Source organism: Rhinolophus sinicus, chromosome 2 (assembly GCF_057876585.1).
Source record: "Rhinolophus sinicus isolate RSI-liver-muscle chromosome 2, RSI-T2T, whole genome shotgun sequence".
In the NCBI taxonomy this organism is placed as follows: domain Eukaryota; kingdom Metazoa; phylum Chordata; class Mammalia; order Chiroptera; family Rhinolophidae; genus Rhinolophus; species Rhinolophus sinicus.
The window spans coordinates 174,334,815-174,351,439 of NC_142502.1; the positions used below are offsets into that span (position 1 = coordinate 174,334,815).

The following is a 16,625-nucleotide window of genomic DNA, read 5'->3' on the forward strand; positions in this document are numbered from 1 at the left end:
TCTAGCATCGAGACACCAGGGCCCCAAGTTGGCAGGCCTGGCGGCTTTCAAGTTTTTTCTCCAGAGGTCCCTTGCTTTAGATCCACAAATAGTGTTCATGTATTTATTTACTGAAGACCTACTGTGTGCCAAGCACTGGTTACAAAGATGAAAGAGACTGAGTTGGTCTTCGAGGAGCCTACAGTGGAGGTGAGAGTCTGGAGAGGGTGACCATTACATTGTGGGTGGATGCAGAGAGCGCTGGCAGCGTGTGCCTGGGGCGGTAAGGGGGCTCGGAGAAGGGACATCTCATTCAGGGGGAGGGAAGATTAGGAAAGGCTTTCTAAAGGAGGGGATGCTTGAGCTGAGTCTCAAAGGGTGGGGAGCAGTTAGCCAGGTGGTCAGACATTTTCGGAGCTGATGTGGCCGAGTGATGAGCTGTGAGGAATGATGGGAGTGGAGGCTGGAAGGCTGGGCCAGCGCTGGACTGTGGGAGGCCGGGCTGTTACCCACTGACAGGTGGGCTGCGGGTAACATGTCCATGTATATATTTGAGAAAGATCATCCTGAGAAGTTGGACAGGTGAGGATGGGGGCGGGGAGCCCACGCAGAAGGCTGGTGCAGAAATCCAGGGGAGCAGCATTGTGGGCATGGAGGGGTGCTTTGCGAGGCGTTTAGGAATCAGAACTGGTAGGAACGGCTGGGCAATGGAGGCGGTGAGGGAAGCCGGGCACCCGTGGGTGTCTGGCTCAGCCCGCTGCGTGGGTGGAGATGCCATGCCTTGTGAGGGGATAGGTTGGGGGGAGGAACCTGGGAGGGCTTCGCGGGGGAGGCAGCACTGGAGTGGGACTTGAGGTCTGTTAGGATTTGCCCAGGTAGAGCCTGAGTTGGGCCAGAAGGAGAGAGAGCCTGTGTCCCCAGGCCTGGAGATGGGGGTCCAGGGAGGGGCAAGGTCCAGTGTGATGGGTTGGAAAAGCAGGCGTATTTTATTCCATAACTGGTAGCAACCCCTGGAGATTTTTGAGGAGGGAAGTGACTTAGCCAGGCATTCGGACCACATGCATCAGGGATGCTGATGTTTGAGGCCCTAAACCGGGGCTTGTACTTCTCAGGAGCTCCCCCAAAAGATGAGCCGCAAGGCCTGGACCCCAGCTGCACTCCCTAGGGTACTTCCTGTCACCCTCTGAGAATGGTATGTGAATTGCCAAGTTGACATCCACCCTCCACTGAGATAGGTGGGGACACGCTGAGGACAGTAGTTTGGGTAAGCAAACAGAAACAAACAAATGAAGTTATTTCTCTAAAATAGAAGTGAGTGTTTTGAGGGCCGCAGGAAGGGCAATTGCCAAAGAAAAATGACGTGAGCCAGGCCCACGTCACTGAGGCACCTTGGGCCTGCCACCTCCTAAGTGTAGCCTTGGGCAGATCACTTGACCTCTCAGCCTCAGTTTTGCCATCTGCAAAGTGGAGATAACCTCACAGGCTGGTGTTTTTGTTTATTTGCTTGTTTCAAACACTTTTTCTTGCACCAAACCTGGATATTGTACGTCACTCATTCTTTGAAAGAATCCTTATGCAGTTGGCCTCATGGGTGTTTGAAGAGCACTGTTCAGCCACGCGTGTTCCCTGTTTGGCACAAGGAGGCATGCACACACACACACACACACACACACACACACACACACACACACACACACACACAGAGGCCCCTTCTTTCCTCTCTCACTGGCTGAGCTGCTTCCTGCTCTTCGCCTCTTGGGAGGCCGGTCCCGCCTGCCCCTCTTGTCAGTTTTGAGTTCCTCGTTCCTGGGAAGGTCCATTTATCATGTTCCATTGACTCTCCTGTTCCCCAAACCTGAGTCACCCCAGTGCGTTTGAAGAGCATTTGCTGAGCTAAATGGAAATGGAGTGGGGGGTCAGTTCCTTTCCTTTTTTAATAAAGGAGAGGAGGGTCTGTGCAGAGCTGCCATGGCTGTGTGCAGAGCGGCGGGGGAGACTCTGAACCATGCAAGGCCTGGCCGGACCGTGGCTGGGACCTTGCCCCGGAGATGGCCCAGTGTGCCTGGGAAAGGAGAGCAGGGCCCTAGTGGGGTCTGGGAAATGAACTTGGAGTGACCTTGGTCTGGGCAGTGAGGCCAGCTTCCTCTGTGAGCAGGCACACGTGGTGGCCATTGGGCTGTCTCGTGGGCCTTGTGACAAGCAGCCACACCTGTGGGGAGACCTTTGAAGTATCTCTGCCTTCCGGAGGAGGCTCTGGGGGAAGATGACTTCTTAGCAGGGACTCTTGTGGTGGCGATGTTGGCACGAAGGCCTGGGCCGGAGTAAGGCTGTCTCTGGCTGGGGTGGGCTGGGGCGGGGACCACTGTCTCTTGGAGCGTGGAAACCAACGTTTCTCTGGTTTGCACAGATCTGCACACGTACCGCTGGCAGCCCGCCGGAAGCTGGGCGTATATGGACTGAGGGTATGGTGGTGTAAACAAATGAAACATACAGCACAATTAATCTGGCATGCCCTTAATGGTATGCATAATTGTGCTGCATGGTAATTAGGTGTAAATGGTAAGCAGTTCACATAAATGTTTTTGTAATTAGTATTAATTTTGCAAAGGCAAACTAAGTTTATGCGGTTTTTCTCTTCTTGCTCTGTTAGTTTTCTAGCACAGGCAATTCCTAGCTCTTGGAGGAATTCTATTGCAAATGTTTGTTTATAGGACAATGTTTTGTATTTTCTCTCAGAACAATGTTATGAATGGTTATGAGGTTCCCAAGCTGGTTTCCAAATGCCTCTTTGGCCCATGCTGTAGGTGAAATGTACAACGCATGTGCAGGGGAGGCCCCGCCCAGAATCCTCCTGCTCCAGGCTTTCCCAGCAGAGAGCAGGAGAGGAGTGTGTGTGTATATCTGTGTGTGTGTCTGTGTGCATGTCTGCGTCTCTTTGTGTATGTGTCTGTGTGGGGGGCTGTGAGGGACCACCGTGGCAGGTTAAGGGCTCTGGTAAAGAGGGTAACCATTCTGGTGGCCAGGGGCCTTGGGTTGGGGGATCAGGGGAAGACTTGGGCAGTTAGCTAGCTGGGAACGGACTCAGTCAGGCCACAGCAGCTGTTCCCAGGAGTGAGTGAGATCCACTCCTGGGTGTGGTCTTAAGCTGGAGTCTAGGTTTCCCAAGGACACTTTACTGGCCCTTTGCCCTAATTAATCACATAATACTTTTTAAAAACCTAACATTTATTGAGTGCCTACTACATGCTAGGTAATGTGCTGAACACTCAACTCAGAGTCTCTCACATCTTAAAAGAGACTTCTGAGATAGGGACTCATTCACCCCATTGTTCAGATTGGGAAAGTGAGGCCACATCTCTGAATGGCAGAGCCAGGGTGTGGGATGGGGTCCAGCTAAGCCTTCTTAGGGCTAAGGGGGTCGACGAAATGCACCAGGGCTGCTGGGCCAGGGATTAGTGATTTTGGGATGTGCTGCCAACACCCTGGGCTCCTCTTCCTTCCCTGACCCTTTCCACAAATGGTTTGGTTTGGGGTGAGGCAGAGGGGAAGGAGAAAACCACCCAGGACCAGTGGGTAATTCTGACAGCAGCCGGCACTTTCCTGCTTCTGTGGCCAGGGAGGGACTGTGCTCCAATAGCAGCTCCTGAAGCCCCTTTGGGGAACCTCCAAGTTCTGGCCTGAGAGGAGGTCAGCTGGGTGGTCGATTGAGGTCCCTTTGTCTGGGAGGACGTTGAAAAAGTGCTGGTAGGGGAAGCATGCGCATGGATGGTGTGGGGAGAGACTGGTCACAGGCAAGCCAGGGTCTCAGCCTCCAAGGGCCTGGAGGGGTGAGAGGCCAGGCCCCCTGCTTCCTGGGGTCCTCTGGCACCCTGTCCTAGGACCCTCACGACCCCCTTCGTCCTGGGGCATCTGGAGGTTGGGGGTTCTGCACAGCCCACAGCAAGTGTATGTTCTGGCTGGGAAAAGGTGGCTCAGGAGCCTAGGAGCTCCCGCAGAGGGCCTTTCTGTTGGCTCAGTGCCAAGGGACCCCTAGAATGGGGGCTGTGGGCGGTCACTCTGGGCACCGCAGCACTGTGCTGGGGATGTTGCAGCTGCCTGGGAGTGATTTCACACAGTCCTCTCTGCCTCGAGGGTCACCCAGAACCGGGTGGGGGTGTGGGGACAGGCACCAAGCTCCGGGGAGCAGCAAGGAGCAAGACGTGAACTCTGACCCCATCTCTTTGGGGAAACACACACAAAACACACACATCCATATACACGTGGAAAGCTGAATGACCACACAGCAGAAACTGATTAAAGACCCCTGGGTGAGTGGTTGAGAAGTGACAGAGGGGGGTGGAGGATTGCTAAGGGGTGGAGGATGGAGCTGAGGGGTGAGGCCCCTGGAGGAGAGAATGGTGGGAGTGTAGACACAAGTATAGAAATAGGGATTATAAGCTGGGGGACAATGATTGGCCCTGGAATGATGGGATCCGCTGGGAGAGGTGGGAGGCAAGGTCTGAACAATTTGCTGAGGTCACGTGTAGCAAGCTGACAGTGTAGGACCAGACCAGAGTTTAGATCTTACTGTGTGTGAAAATCATTGGAATCATAGGTTTTATCTAATAACAGCTTTGTTGAAATATAATTCACATACCATACAATTCACCCATTTAGAGTACAATCCAACGATTTTTAGTACATTCACAAAGTTTTGTAACTGTCACCATAATCAATCTTAGAATATTTTCATCAGGCATCATAGCTTTTGATTGGGAAGCCATGTGTGAAAAACATTTGCTGAGAGGCTTGGGTGGGAGGTAGAGACACCAGAGGCAGGGAGGCCCATTACAGAATCACCGCCAAGGTCTAGACTTGTGGTGCAAAGGGCCTGGAGGGAACAGGGAGAATAGAGGCCGGAAGATGAGGTATCTGATGGAGTGTAGGGATTGAGGGGAAGGTGGGACCTTAGTTCCCTCTGGGGTTTGGAGCTTTGGCAGCTGAGGGGAGGGTGGTGACACTTCCACATAGAGAAAGAAGCCAGAGGAAACATGAGACATCTGGTTCTGGAAGAGGAGGATTTTAGGTGACTGCAAGTCATCCAGGTGGGGATAGTGGGAAAATAAAGATGGACGCACTGCAATAGGAGGTCTGTACTCATTTAAGCCTGGGTCTCTCAACGGGAAAATTTAGAGTATAACTAAAGGCAGAGTGTGGCCCGTGAGGAGTACCCACTGTGCGGTAGCAGGAGCAAGACCCCAGCCAGCCCAGGAGAAGAGCAGAGGAGTCTGAGGGGTGGGAGAGGACCAAGAGCATGGAGCCCAGTGGAGTCATGGACAGGAGAGAGAGGCAGAGACTCCACTGACTTGTGCATTTCTAGAAGCAGCGGTTTCTTGTTCATCCCAGTGCCCGGCTTGGCTATGGCACTCAATAAATGATTGCTGAGTGAGTGCTTGAAGCAGGCAATGATTAGCTGGCAAGGATGCTGAATTGAGCTCAAGGACCTTAAGGATGGAAAAAGATTCTTTGAAGCTGTGGGTGACTGTCTCCGTCAGGGTCCATTCAGGAGACGGAAACCACATAGTGATCTGAACAGGAAAGGTTTAATATAAAGACTTATTAACTATAACCGGCGATCGGCGTAATGAGAGATTGGCCAGTAAGAAGTAAAAAGAACTGCGCAGAATATAGAAATAGCATATATGAGAACAACCACTCCACTGAGGGTTGCCATGGAGTGCCCGAAGAACACGTTCCCCCGGCTGACATCCTGATCTCGATGGAGAGGGCACAGCCATGACTCCCTGAATGACAGAGAAGTCACTGTGGTGCCAGATTGGCAGAACTTGCTGGAAACCTGCCCTCTGGAACTCACTGGAAATCCGTCCATTTGGGTCCCAAGGAGAGTTGTTCATGAGAAAGTGTCTTTCTGGAGGCACACTGCTACTCAACTACCCAAAGGGAGTGTTGGGTGAAGCTGCTAGCTGTTCCTGACTGTTATACACTGCAAGAGCCAGGTGCGGGAGAAGCCGTCCGCGAGGCAGGAGCCGGTGCGGGAGAAGCTGCGTGGTGAGAGCTGGGTGTGGGAGAAGCTGCGCGGTGAGAACTGGGTGCGGGAGAAGCTGCCACAGGACGGGACTGGGCACTGGGGAAGCCACAAGGGACGGCAGGACCTGGCTGCTGGAGAAGTTGTATACAGTGCTGGAACCCTGCAAGTGAGCACAGTGGATCTAGGAAAGAAACCTCCTCCTCCAATGTGTCTCTGCTGGCCTCTATTCATGTGCCAGCTGGCAAAGAACTATGTGAAGGGCCTGGCTCCATTGTCACAGAGCAGGCAATGAAGGGCGAATAAATTAAGTGGCACAGTCTCCTGCTTTGGCTTCACAGCTTCCATTTGCACCCTTTACATATGTTTGAGCTCTCTTCCAACAAGAAAATAGCTATGTTTCTACCTATCAAGACACAGCTATATGAAGGATACTTTTTTTTTTAACTTATTTTTCCCCAAATGAGGAGACCCAGCAATCATTGTATCGGGCACTGTCTACATGAATAATTTCTCAAATTCAGTCACAGTTCCATCACATATTCTGTTACCCAAAGACTCAATTATAAACTTCCAACAACTTGTATATAAAATAATGGGAAGGAGGAAAAAGAAAACGGTTACCATGTACGAATAAACTTGATATATATCAAGTAAATAGAAAATATGCAAAACTACTGCGGTTCTCATTTCTATTTTTGTTCACAAGGCCACATATGTTATCGGCTTCCTTCTCCCATTAGCCATCCTATACTTGCTCTGTACTGAGCTGGAACCTTGGCAGGACAGGCTTCTTTTACCTGGTAGAGGGACCCAAACCTTGATTCTCGAAGGATCTCAATCCTCAGTTGTCCTGCATTTTTTTTTTTTTTTTGGTTGCTATAGTTTTCTATTAACCCTTACTTTGGGGCATGGAAGTTCTAAGCGGTACCTGAGAGAATCCCACGGGTTCCGGACAGCCTTCCTCTAATGTGTACCAGCAACCCAATTTCTCTTTGGGAACTAGGATCCAGACAGTGGAGTAACTCCTTTTTTTGTCTGTCGGCTCAATGGCATAAGGGGTCCAAAAAAGCCAGGTGGGGGGTCTCTTCCCGCAGGACCATTGTGGTGTCCTCTTTGAGCATTACAACATTCAGCACCCCTAGACAGTTCAGAGATATGGGGTGGGGTGGGGACCAGATGCAGGGGTCCAGGGGAGAGTAAGGAAGAGGCTCTGGAGCTGGCAAGTGTGGACCATTCCTTAGAGAATACTGGAAAAGCATAGAAACACAGGTGTGGGCCACGGGCCACTCCCGAGGGAGGACAGAATCAGACGCATGCTCGTGGTGCTCCAGACAGCCAGCCACACCCAGGTCCACATGGCTGATTGGACATGCAGCCTGGCCACCCTGTGTCCCTGACCCCCAGGGTGTGGGAAGCCCATCTGACTGCCACAGCACACACGACAGGGCCTGTTCTGACTCGCCACCCTCAGAAATGCATGCTCCTTAATGGAAGTCTGTCCTGGCTCCTTTTGGCTCTTAAGAACAACTTCAGCTCCTCACCAGTGTCTATTTTGGGTATAAACCTTTTTCTTTTTCCCTCCTTGCTTTTGGGGCTGTGTCATGGGAACCATTAGTATGAGCAGAAGAGTCTGATTCAACTGGTCTCTGCCATGATGCCACCATCGTGGCAGAGGTTTGGTGTGATCATAAATGCTCTCACACTGGTGGTATCGGGGCCTTGATGGTGGTGGAAGAGCCATGAGTCATCTTGCTATGACTCCAGAGCCAGGTAGATGGGCTTTGAAGTGAGGAACAGAATGACAAGATTGTTGGCCTGTCACCAGTGGCTTTGAGTGTTCTACAGGCAGTTGGTGGTTTGGGTGGGAGGGACGTTTCTGGAAATCAGAGTAATGGTATGATGACGTGCATCTCACTCATGGGGAGAGGAGGAGCCGTCAGAAAGTGGCACTGGGTCCTCTTCCTCCTCCTCAGCCTGCCCCAGTCTTGTGACCGAGAGAGGCTGTGGCAGATAGACGTCTCTGTCTAGGAGGCCCTGCTGTCTCCCCTTAGCTTTCTGCTGGTCCCCAGCTTACCGGGCCTGGAGCTTCTCGCCACCCTGGCAGATGATTAGGGGACGTGGGCACAAGACACTCCTCGGCTTCTCACCCACAGGACTCATTTGCACGTCCTCCCAAGCTCAAATAGGAAATTCAGGCATGAGTCTGTAATCTGTGGGTTGGTGTCACATCAGGGGCACAGACAGCCTGCTTATCTGTGACAGAGTACTGCCACGTGAGTTAGATGGACCTGGATTCGTCATCCTGCCCTTGGCCTTTCTAGGAGAGGTAATAAACCTCTCTAAGCCTCTGTTTCTCCTTTTATGAAATGGGGATGACATAGAACCGACTTCATAGGATTGTTATGAGGATGAAATGAAACAATGCACGTCCCTTAGCACGGGGTCTGGCACACGGTAGGTGCTCAGTAAAGAGTTGAATGAATAAATGAATGACTCCCACATTGGGTAGGGCCCCAATCCGAAGGTTGTGTGCCTCCCACCACGTCTGCCCCATGGCAGGCAGGCCTCACCAGGAAAGGGTGACTACCTAGAAACTTTGTTTTCTGACCAGTGCGTGCACAAAATTCCTATGGCTGCAACAGTCACATGCTGATTGTAAGCGATCATGATGGAGTGGAAAACCGTGGGCTCAGAGTGGGACAGACCGGGGGTGTGTCTGGCTCCCCCACTTACTAACTGGATGACCTTGGGCAGCTTGGTTGACCTCTCTATACTTCATTTTTCTGATCTGGAAAATGTGGATAAAAAAATAGTACCCACTTCAAAGGGTTGGAGTGAGGTGTGGGGGTGAACAAGATGTTGAAATTGTAAATCTCTATTCACAGGCCTGGTACGTCAGAGTAGCTTACTAATACGACCTCTTGTTCGAATGATGTGCACTCATGAGCACGCCAGGGATTTCAAGAAAGAAGAGAAAACTGGGGGCTGGATTAGTCAGGAACTACTAATTGTTAAAATGTATGAAGCATGTTCTTTGTGCCAGGCACTCTTCTACCGTAAGCATTTTTAATGCCTTTCATTTTAATTCTTACAACAGCCCTGTGAAATGGCTAATATGATTTTCCCCATTTCACATCTGAGAAAACTGAGGCACCGCTGTGCCCCAGGTCACACAGCTGATAAGTAATAAGGCTGGAATGGGAACCCACATAGCCTCCAGGGGAGGACTTCTGGAGGTTGAGATTAGCATATGAGTCAGGACTGTCAGCTGCAAGGCACAGACTCATCGGAGATGCACAGATGCCCTGACTCTAGGTACAGCTAGATCCAGGGGCCCAGAAAATGACTTGAGTGTTCCATCTCTCTACCTTCATCCCTTTGTTCTCAGGCGAGCTCTCCCCAGAGCAGCCAGCAAGCAGCTCCTGACTCACATCCTACCATATTAGCATCTTTCCGTTGCACCCCAAATGTACCTGGGAGGCCTCTGATTGGCTCTGCCTGGTCACATGCTCACCCCGTGACTAGGGTGAGGGGTGGGGTCAGCGTAGACAAGCAAACCCACCCTGGGAAGGAGGGGAAGGTATCTAGTAGGTAGGCTTAACCAAGCGAAGTCCACTTGGAGAAAAATAGCCTTCAGCTATTGGGAGGAAGGAGGACGTGCTATTCAGCAATTCAGAGAGAGGATCTGAGATGGAGCCGAAGGGGCTCTTAGGGTGGTACCACCATTAGGACTGTTTTTGATGGAGCAAGCGTTCGGCTTTGTCGGCAAATAAGGTTTTGTTTCTGGAAGAAGATACTTCTCTTCAGGCCCTTGTTGAGGCAAGACTGTGGGGGTCACCATCTCGTTGGTGCTGGTGGGAGGAAGCCTGGAGGTGAGACTCGGGGTGATGGGCATGGGAGGGGGGTGCTCATGGAGTTGGCGTTGGCGAGGAAGGTGGAAATGGTGCTGGGGGCCGCGTGGTGAGGAGGGTAGGAGCTGACGGCTGGGATGGTCCGGAGGCTCCAGGAAACCGTTGAACTGGGGGCCTTTGGTGTGAGCTGAGCTAATGCGTGAGCCCGGCCGTGGTGCGGGATGTAGGCCGCAATGGCTGGCACAGGTGCAGTTTGGGAGGAGCGTGAGGGAGGTGCCCCACGCCGTGCATGGGCTGGACGTGGTGGAAATGACGTTTTGTGAGAATTGACGTTGTGTGAGGGGTGGGGTGGGGGGAGGTACCATTTTTATAACTGGTGACGGAACTCTGTGTGGGTGTGAGGAGCTGATAATGGTTATTCTGTGGGATGTGATGCTTTTGTGAAGCAACAGAGGTGGAAGGGCCGTAGCTGCGCTCTTACAGAGGAGGACGGAGGCCACGCCCCACCAATGATTGCACGCGGCTGTGAGCCCTCGTTCCCATCCCCATTCTCTGTCTTTTTACAAATTATTTTTTATTTCTTCACAGTAGTACATGCATGTAATTTAAGAAGTCAAACAGTACTAATATATTTTCACCAAAGGCAGTTGTTCCTTGCCTGCTCCCGCCCTCTTCCTCTTCTCCCAGGCAACCATTTTTAGCTATTTTTTTCTAGCAATTTTACACTCATGTTTCTTAGTAATGTGCATTTTTTTTACGCTTCCATTTTAGACATTGTCCATTAATTTCCTATTTAGTAAATAAGAATTTGGCTCTCTTACATGGCCAACTTTTCTGCTCTCCAGCCATCGCTCTAAATAGTTCTTGTAGGCATATTATGAACAGTACCCTACCAGAGTTCTTGCAGAAATGTTTTATGCATATATTAATATATGGAGATTTAGGTATGTAGTTGACATGATAATTGTCCCCCAAAGACAGCCACATCCTAATCCCTTGAATCTGTGGATATGTTACCTTATGTGACAAAAGGGACTCTGCAGACGTGCTTAAGTTAAGGATCTAGAGTTGGGAGATTATTCTGGATTATCTGGATGGGCCCAGTGTAATCACAAGGGTCCTTATAAGTGAAAGACGGGGCAGGAGCATCAGAGGAGATGTGAGGGAAGCAGAGAGTAACGCAATGGGAGAAAGACTGGCCATTGCTGGCTTTCAGGATGGAAGGCGGCCAGGAGCCAAGGAGTGTGAGCAGCCTCTAGAAGGTGAAAGAGTCAAGACAATGGATTCTCCCCAGAGCCTCCAGAAAAGAATGCAGACCTGCCAACACCTTGATTTTAACCCTGTGATGAGAACCATTTTGGACTTCTGACTTCCAGAACTGCAAGATAACAAATTTGTGTTGTTTTAAGCAATTAATTTTGTGGTAATTTGTAAGAGCAGCAAATGGGAAATGAATATACTATGTAGTGTATGCGTATACTACATATATATGTGTATATACATCCACATATGTGTTATATCAACTAATGCCACTATTATTCACAGCTGAGTCTTATAGTGTACTACCATAGTTTCTTTTCGTTTTCCCTAAAGTTAATAACTAGCTTGTGTTTCCGTCTGCCTTATTCTCTTTGTAGCTTTTGCTAATTCCTGCTACACCTTCTAATAGCTGTCAGCATGGCTTTCCACAGGGACAGCCATGTCAAGTATTACATGTTTCAGTTCCATTTTTTGAGTTGTCCATTCTCTTGCTCTCTGTACGTGGCACATTGCAGCTGCCATTCTGTGACTTCCTTGGCGTACCTTTTGCCTGCTTTATGATTGGATTTCCTGTTTTCTAGATCTCATGTCTTCATCTTGCTTAGTTTACATTTGGAACATGTCACCCAGGACAGATACCTGTCAATATCCAAATCCATTCAGTTCCTGAGTTCAGACAGCAGAGTACAGTGAGTGAGTGAACACCTGTGGTTTTTCAGATTAAAAAGACGGTTCAATGGTAGAGGGCATGGGGTGACAACATTCAGCATACGTGAGTTTTAGCCACATGGCTGACATCTGAACAGTGGTCCTCGATGGCTTTGTCTGGCCTCTTTTCACCTTAATTCTGGAGATTCCCTTCCCTTTTCCCCGGTGTCTTAGAGGACACCTTCCCATGCTTCACGAGAAAGGAGTGTCTGAAAATCTCTTTAGTCTACTCTTACACTTAAATTGTGATTAGGTTTGGTAAATAATTCTAATTGGAGAATTTCAAGCATTGGTCCTTTGTCTTCTTGCTTTTAATATTAACGTTAGGCAAGCTGAAGCCATTCTGAATTCTGTAGCTTTGTATGTCATTTTTTTCCCTCTTCTCTGTGTCCCAGTGTTCTGAAATTTCACAGTAATGTGCCTTGGTGTGTGTCTGTTTTCAACCACTGTGTGGGACATTCAGTGGGTCCTTTCCATCAGGCACCTCATGTTTTTCAGTTCTGGGAAATTCTCTTGAGTTATTTCATGGGTAATTTTGTCCCCTCTGTTTTGTTTTTTTTTCTTTCCGTACCTCCTATTTTTCAGATATGGAAACTTCTGGAGCATTTTCTTTTTTCTTCCTCGCCTATTTTCTATTTTTCTTTTTAATATACCCCTTCTATTGAGTTTTGCATTTCTGCTAGCATAATTTTTCTTTCTGGGCATTCTTTTTTGTTCTCTGAATGTCCTTGTTTAATAGCATCACATTCTTGTTTCATGAATGTCTTCCCCGTGCATAAATTCTGTCGCCTTTAAGTTGTGTTGTGTTTTGTTTTGGTTCTGGTTTATTTGTTCTAGTCTCTATCTTCCAAGTTAGAGGCTTCCCTCGGATGTCTAGTGGTCCTTGGTCATCCTTTCAAGATTATGAACAGGGGACAAAAAAGCTGATTGGAGGATATGAGCATGAGGGTGGAGCTTGTTGACTTACAGGTCCTGAACGAGCTATTTGGACATCATTTGGGTTCTGGTGTCAGTATCTGTATCCTTAGGCTTTTCCTCTTGGACTGATTAGATTCTCCAGAGAAGAAGATAAGGGTCTGGCTGCCAGTATTCTAGGAGCCCAGAGTGGGGAGCTGGCAGGACCCAATGTCACATGTATTATAACCTTCATCTCCTAGGTTTTGGTATATTACCTTTGGTCTCAACTGTGCTAGTTGATTGTTTGCACAGACCCTTCACTCTGCGTAGAATAAACCTCCAGACTTCTGGGGGAGGTGAATTGAGGGGCTTTGCTTCTTTCCCTCTGTCCTCTTTATTTTCACACACACGTCCTTCTTCCCAGGTCCCAGGGCACCTGGTACTATCACGTCAAGTGTCTTTTAAGGACTCCATTATAAAGCAGCTTGTTTTTTTTTTTAGTTTTTTTTTTTAAAGATTTTATTGGGGAAGGGGAACAGGACTTTATTGGGGAACAGTGTGTACTTCCAGGCCTTTTTTCCAAGTCAAGTTATTGTCCTTTCACTCTTAGTTGTGGAGGGCGCAGCTCAGCTCCAGGTCCAGTTGCCGTTGCTAGTTGCAGGGGGCACAGCCCACCATCCCTTGTGGGAGTCGAACCGACAACCTTGTGGTTGAGAGGACGCATCCAACCAACTGAACCATCCGAGAGCTCAGTGGCAGCTCAGCTCAAGGTGCTGTGTTCCATCTTAGTTGCAGGGGGCAGAGCCCACCATCCCTGCAGGACTCAAGGAATTGAACTGGCAAACTTGTGGTTGAGAGCCCACTGGCCCATGTGGGAATCGAACTGGCAGCCTTCGGAGTTAGGAGCATGGAGCTCTAACCGCCTGAGCCACCGGGCCGGCCCCTTATAAATCAGCTTTTGTGTGCTTTCTGAAATTTGGCTGTCACACCTTTTGTTGGTGGGGTCTCCTCTCTGTTCAGCCCCATCTATGACTTTATTTGTTTTTAAGTCTTTGTACTGCGTTGGCTTGAGAAGATAGTGAAATTCGGTGTGTATATTCAAAGTCCCAGTTCTTTTTCCACAGCAGTTTTGTCATGGACATCGTGATGACAGTGATCTTGTCAGTTGTGCTACCAAGACATTTTCGTGATGGGGTTCCTTAAAATATTATTGTGAAGTGGTTGTTATAAACATTATTCACGGCCACGGGGGACATTAGAAGTATAAGGGAGGAAATCAAAGCTGCCTGTCCTGGTGGTAGGGTCTTGGCAAGGATTTTTCTTCGGTGGTGGTTTTTGTGGGGCCGCCTTTGGCACGGGTGCAGGGAAGGCTTCAGTGCCAGGAGCAGCAGGACGCTGCTTGGTGAACTGTCATGGTGGACACATGTCGCTGTGTTGGGACTGTGGGCCCAGCAGCAGGCCACGCCCCTTGGCAGGGCTGCTGGAGAGAAGGGAGCTTCTAAGGGCAGGCGGCAAGCGTTGTGTCGAGGTCTGGCCCTTGGCCATCACAGTGGCCCCTGGAGCTGTGCAGTGCATGGCTTGCCTGGCCATATGCTGCATGGTTTTAGACGATGCTGGGTGATGGGGAGGGACATTTGCTGACAGGTCTGTTCCAGTGAGGAGCACAAAGGAACCTAAAGACTGACCTATGTCAGTTGCATTTGCTGTGAGGACAGTGTACGCAGCTCAGATAGCAGGAGTTATTTGGAGGGAGGGCAGGAGGAAAGATCATTTCCTCTCCTTTCCGGGGTGTCTGCCATCAGGGTCAATGCCGTGTAATGTTCTGCTTCTCCCTCCTGCTTCCATCCTCTTCTCACTGGCAGCCAGAGGTTCTCTGAAAGTGTTTTGTGTTTTTTTCTCTCACAGAAGCCTCCTGGATGTTTCTAGGCAACATTTTTTGCCTCTTACTTTGTGCCTGTGTCTCCACGGATTCCACTCGGGGGCTCTTGGGGGCTCCTGAAGACGTCCCAGCCTTGTCTACTTCCCATTTGCTCTTGGGGGCCTCCAACAGCTTGGCAGGACCAAGGTAGATGTCTTGTAGATAGATCATCTAGTCCAACTCTCCCACTTAATGGATGAGGAAACTGAGGGCCAGAGAAGCCCCAGTCGAGACTAGAACCCACTGCTCACTCTGGGTTCAGTGTTCTTTCTAACCAGACTCTGCCTCTCTTCGCTTCCACATCCTTTAAAAGGCGTTGACGTGGGGGTGCTTGAGGACATTTGTGCTAAAACAGGGAGTGAGTTTGAGGGGGAATCGCTGGCTGATAATGGATGGAAGCTTTGTGGAGTTCTGGTTTGGACCAGTTCGCTAGTGGGCTCTCAAGTGTTGTTTCTGCGGGATGGTGAAAGTTGTAGAATGGAGCTTCGTAGAGACCCACTCAGAGCTTTAGAGTCAGCGATGTGGATTCAAGCCTCTGCTTTGACACTGCAATGTGGACAAGTCCTAACCTTTTTGAGCCTTAGATTCAACTGTAAACTAGGGACAGTAATGATGCCAGTAGCTGCCAAAAGGAGGAACGTCTGTCACGTGCTTAGCACAGTGTCTGACATGTGGAGCTGCTATCTCTCTCGCTATCTCCTCCCGCTTGTGTTGGGTAGCAGACATGCACCGAGCCTAACACAGTCCTAAGCATAGAAGTGTGCCACACACGTGGGGTTTCCTTAGGGCTCACCTGTGGGGCATGGAGCATCTGCAGCCTCTCTGGGTTTTGACTTACCGGCTGCTCCTGTCCTGGCCCTAAGTAGGCTCCTCCCAGCTCCAGCTCACCCCTCCACACCTGGGGCAGAGCCGGGACTGGGCACCTGCCTCCCAGCCAGGCACCCATCCCTGGGGAAGAGGCTGTATCCCTGGGAGACCCAAGCCTGTGCTTTCTCCACTTCCTGGTTTTCCAGGGAGCCTGGCTGGAGAGGGATGAGAGAAGAAGCCCTAGAGGGAGGGGCAGCCGGGGGAAGCAGAACCAGGAACTGGAAGGGGAAGGGTGTGGGTGGGCCCAGATCCAGCCTGCCTCCCACTTTCCTTCTCCTGCCAATCCCCTCCCGGCCCTGGCTGGCGCCCTGGAGGCAGGGGCTTGGCCCATGTCTCCTTCTGGGGGGTGGGGAGCAGGAGAACTGTGTCTCTGAGTGACAAGGGTAGAAGCTGAAGCACCCCAACCCCCAGCTGAGGCCTACGGCGAGGGCTTTGTTATTTCACTGGCTTGAGGCCCACACCTGAGGCAGGGAGGATGAAAATCCCCTAAACTTCAGTTGTGTGGGTTTGGAGGGCCCCCTCAAGCCCACCAGGTTTTGAAGGCAAATGGGGCCTATTCGTGGGGTGGGGGAGAGAGGGACCTCACGTCCTCCCTCGGGTGGCCGTGGCTGTGGCCTCTGCCACCAGGGTGTCCTCTCACAACAGCACTACAAACCTAGGCCTTCAGCCTGCACAGCCTGAGTACAACCTTAGCTTTCTCTGGGCACAGGCGCTGGTCCTAAAGTGAGGTGACATTCATTTCACTACATCCTGTGACTGCCGATCACTTCCTCCACTTGGTGGGGGAGCGGTGTGGGGGTGGGGGCATGTGGGGAGTACAGATTAGAAGGAAAATGTAGCTGGGCTGGGACCTCTGGGATTTCCCAGGGGGTGGTTGGGGTGGGAGGGAGGGTGCGGGAAGCTTTCAAATGAAAGAACAGACGTGAATGAAGAGAAGGGAGGAGGCGGGAGGCAGCTGGAAGCCCCAGAAGTGGCGCCCACTGTGCCACGGCAACGTGGAGGCCTCAGAGGCCGGAGGTGGCCCTGAGGGAAGCCAGGCAGTGCCGTGCGAGCTGAGTCTACCTCGGTTCCCCCTACTCTCTGGAGTGCTAAGCTGGCCTGAGCTGCTGGTGAGGCT

The 16,625-nt window shown here is 50.6% G+C and overlaps 1 protein-coding gene across 6 annotated transcripts in view; it reads left to right on the top strand.

Moving 5' to 3' along the window:
* Positions 1-16,625, top strand: part of DNMT3A (DNA methyltransferase 3 alpha) — a 117,563-nt gene that overhangs the window by 24,701 nt on the left and 76,237 nt on the right. Inside the window, exon 2 of one of the 6 annotated variants that reach the window (XM_019712717.3) lies at positions 14,629-14,788. The exons of 4 other annotated variants lie outside the window; for them this stretch is intronic. The gene's annotated coding sequence lies outside the window, so the exon portion shown is untranslated. Of the gene's footprint in view, positions 1-14,628; positions 14,789-16,440; positions 16,618-16,625 lie in introns of those variants that run through there. One more of the 6 variants, XM_019712716.3, reaches the window with a different exon arrangement.